The sequence below is a fragment of the Prosopis cineraria genome, unplaced genomic scaffold, assembly GCF_029017545.1.
Source record: "Prosopis cineraria cultivar Desert tree isolate PC_DT_omini unplaced genomic scaffold, ASM2901754v1 PC10, whole genome shotgun sequence".
Lineage (NCBI taxonomy): Eukaryota > Viridiplantae > Streptophyta > Magnoliopsida > Fabales > Fabaceae > Prosopis > Prosopis cineraria.
This window is the reverse complement of record NW_026555341.1, coordinates 7747703-7751944: the sequence shown is the minus strand read 5'-3', so window position 1 is coordinate 7751944 and position 4242 is coordinate 7747703. Positions and strand designations below refer to the sequence as shown.

Genomic DNA, 4242 nt, shown 5'->3' with positions numbered 1-4242 from the left:
AATCAGGACTCATTCTTTACAATTAACTAATTTAACTAACTTTCTTAATCAATACAAATTAGTTAAGTAATTCCTACATTTAGCACCTGGAACGAGCAATATTTTTTTCGAAGTCAAATTGCATTGCTAGTTTTTTAACTGAATAATTCTATCGATTAAGTCTATATTATTATTTGTTTCTTCTCAAACCTAGATGCCAACGTGGGCCCAAAAATTAAAACATGACCCACGCCACTATTATTTATCTTACTATTACAAACAATACATGGCCTGTTTGTGATTCTTAACTGTTAGTTTCATCCATCTTGGGAAATCGATGTTTGGTTCCTACATGTTTCACTTATTAGTCGCTATAGTTTGTTTTTGGCAATTCAATCCTCAAACAATGACTCGTTCTTATTCATCACCAGAAGACAATTTCTTTCCATTTGCAGGCAGCTTACCAATATCTCGAGATTCATAGTCTGGGCTTCATCCACGAAAATGTAGTCGATGTATTCTTCGAACCTGCCAAATAAATTTTGTTCAACAAAATGAATTAGAAGAACAAATAGAAGCCTGAATAACCGAGAACAAACTTAAAAAAAAAAAAAGTCAATAGCATTTTACAATCAGTGTGCTACAAAAAGTAGTGGACTTAGCATCATGCAGACTGCTAGCTAATTTTTGTCATCCATTGCAATACGGCAATACCACTAAACGGTGTGACATAACCAATTGGAAACATTAACATACTCAAAGATCAGGAGCGTCAGAATTTTTAGATTATGAATCCGATCAGTATGCTGGGCGCACCACGCATCAAACTCAATCCATAAACTAGATATTAACAAATCAAGTACCCTCAAAGTGCTTGTTGCAACAGTTATAAGCATGGATGCTAATCGCTTATAAATAAAGAAGAGGTTAGTTACATACCCAGCAGGACCAACCTCAGTTATTATTGGCCTTCTCTTCTTGAGCTTCCTGGTCAATTTAGATTGGACTAGACCAACATTACCTAGCTTACCAAAAGAACCTTCCATATTGAGCCTCTCGTCCAATAGCATCACCCTTTCTTATTTCAATTCTGGGGCTAATGATCTGAAGTAGGTGAGAGCTTTCTCAAAGACTCCTAAAGCAGATGCAAAACAAAAGAAAGAGATAAGAGAGAACTAAAATATATTGGTTCCATTAAAAAAAAAAAAAGGAGTTCAAACACAACATGATGAGGTGAGTGGGATCACATACTTCTAGTATGCTAAACGCATTGCTTCTTTTTCTCATGTTTATAAGATTGGACATCATCATCTGCCATGTATGTCAGGAATCTGGCCGTTCTCATCCATAATCGATGCCTCAAAACTTTGCATAGCTTATCCATGCCTTCAAATGCTTTGTTCGATCACTAAGTCTTTCATAAAGTGCTCTAGTTCTCTCGTTCACCCTCAGCAATCTCAAAGTCAATATGCATGCAAAAATATCTAGTTATATGATGGCCACTAAAAAGAAATGACCGGACATTGAGAGAGGAATGGAAGAAGATATTGGAAAGAGAAATGGGGAAAAAAGCCTAAAACCATGAAGGGCTAACCACAGGTCAACGATGAATTGGTAAATCAGTGCACAGGACAAAAAAAATTTAGTAGAAAATATTCGAGTGGTTACAGCATAATGTTGCCATTTTGCCTAGCTTTGCTCTGACTTAGACGTACAAAAATGAGGTAATGAGAAAAATTAACCAACATCTTAAATGAAATGATTGAATGCAAGTAAGACCTGACATTGACTCAGGAGAAATATATTCATATATACCTTCCACAATAGCTTAGGCATATCCAATGCTGGTTGGGCAATCGCAAGCTCAAAGATTGCTCTAGCCCTATCAGTCACGCATAAGGATCTTTCCAATTCTGCATACTTGCTCCAGGCAAAGGAGTTTTCCAGTGACCACCCCAAATACTTGCACAATTTTCTACACCGATCTATATTACCGAGCTGCAATTCTATCTCTATTACGTCTTAAAAATCTATCGCCAAACCAACAAAACTGTGCAAAAAAATGACAAATGATAAATCCTAATTAAAATATATGAATATTTTTGCTTCCGTTTAAATATTACAGCTTAGACACCAATAACATTTCCCAATATTTTACGAGCAATTGTGAGATTCAGTTGACATATTTCAATCTGGGCTGCTAGAAACCAAATCTTTACAAATGAGAATTTATGGTGAGGAATGAGTTTGAAACACTCCCTAAAAACAAATGAATCCATATCAAATATCAATAGCAACAATAGGATAAACTTTAAAGCAAATACAATTAATTAGTCAGCGAAAAGAAGAACAAAGTAATTCTAAAATCGTTAATATACTTTTGGCTGTCCAATTACTCAGCAGATGCCCACTTCAATTCGCAGATGAATCTAATAATTGATTAAATTAACAAGAACAATTTGGTCATGAGTCAAATCCGACCGGTGTTTAGCATATGCCCTTTCACGGTTACATTACAACTACTCGAGTAGCAAGGTACAGCTACAATCAAATGTTTCTATTAATTCCAACACTCAATGCTAAAGCATACCTGTATACATCTCTTGTTCGCTCCATAAAGTGCATAATTAATCCTAAGTTACAAATAAATAAACAAGAATTATTAGGGAGAAAAGTAAAACAATATAGAACACATTGGAAAAAGGGCATTCAAATCTAACATACCACAAATAGACATATTAGCTGGAGGAATATTGGCTATGGCTCTCTCGTATACTTCCCTCATTTTTTCTTTATTCTCCACACTTTCTTCCAATCTCATATAGTCAAACCAGGAATCATAGTTTGGGGGATTTTTTCTCACTTCATCCTCATACTGAACCCTTCTCTTCCCAATAATTGCATCCTCAATCCCTTCCTTGCCCCCATACTGCATTTCAAAGGCCACAAACTTCTTGTACAAATCTTCAGCCCTTCCTTTGGGGATATGATCAAGGGCAAATTTATGGATACACCTTGCACGCTCTGTTTCTTTACATCTTTCCTCAAACTCAGCAAATGCAGCAAAAAGCTGCTCTGCTTCCTCATCATCAGCTATCAGACTCTTTAGTCAGTTATGGTCAAATAGTCAAAGCTAAGTTTGTTTTGAGATTAGTTTGAGTGGTTAAGAATTCTTGTACACGGGTCCTTGTATTGTGCTTTCTGAGTGCCTCTCTCTATTTTGTACTCAAACTTGGGAAATCGCATCCATGCACCCACCTTTGGGTGGCACCGTACAAATCATTCGAATATCCCTCTAGCCCCTCAATTTCATTTTATCTGAGTTCAAACTTGATGTAGGAGAGCCATCCTTGCTGGTCAGGCATCCAACCCATCCACCTCCCAAAAATTTGCCTTGGACCTGCCACATTGCCAAGCATCTCCTCCATGTGAATGTATTTGCACCACAATTGATTAACTCTTGGCAAAAGAGAAACTGCCCGATCCCAAACATTCCTACCATTGTTTATGAACTTGTTCTTCATCTCTACCTCGGCATAGTTGAGCCATAGAAAAGGGAGATTTAGATTTATTTTATATGAATTGCGAGCCTTGGATGCAAGAATTCCAGAGTTTGATTCCCTCAGCAGAGGGAATCCCTCCGCTGTTCCTCCCATGAGAGACAATGAATTTGGATAGTTCAAATTTGAATTTTTTTTATTGATTAAAAAATTATAAAAAAGTCTTAATAAACATAATTTATTATTAATTTAAAAAGTTCATATTTAATATGGGTGCTCCAAATTTAATATTAAAATTTTAAAAAAGATAATATTAAATTTACACTATCTATATTAAATATAAATTTTTTATATTAACAATTAGATTTAATAATTTTTTAAATTTTTATAAATTAACTATCTAAATATATTTTATAAAGTGCGAATTTAATATTACAATTATAAAAAAAATTAATATTAAATTTGAATCATTCACATTAAATATGAACTATCTAAATTATTGATAAAATTTAATAAAATTTTTTATATTTTTTATTTTAATAAATATAAAATTAAAATATTTAATTGAACGGTCCAAATTTAAGAAAGGTTTGGATGAAGGGAAGGGGGATGAGAGAAATGGAGTTCCAAGAATTCCACCCTCCAACAAACTCTAATCCGCCGGTTTTCTATAACCTCTGTCACTGTTACCTCCTTCGGCACTGATTCACCCTATCAACTGTCAAGTGTCTGCTGCACCAAACTCTCTCCCCTTGGGCTTTCC

The 4242-nt window shown here is 34.9% G+C and overlaps 1 pseudogene; it reads right to left on the bottom strand.

Annotated features, from left to right (window-relative positions):
• Positions 1 to 371: 371 nt before the first annotated feature.
• On the bottom strand, positions 372 to 3635 carry LOC129322045 (uncharacterized; annotated as a pseudogene).
• Between the last annotated feature and the right edge of the window lie 607 nt (positions 3636 to 4242).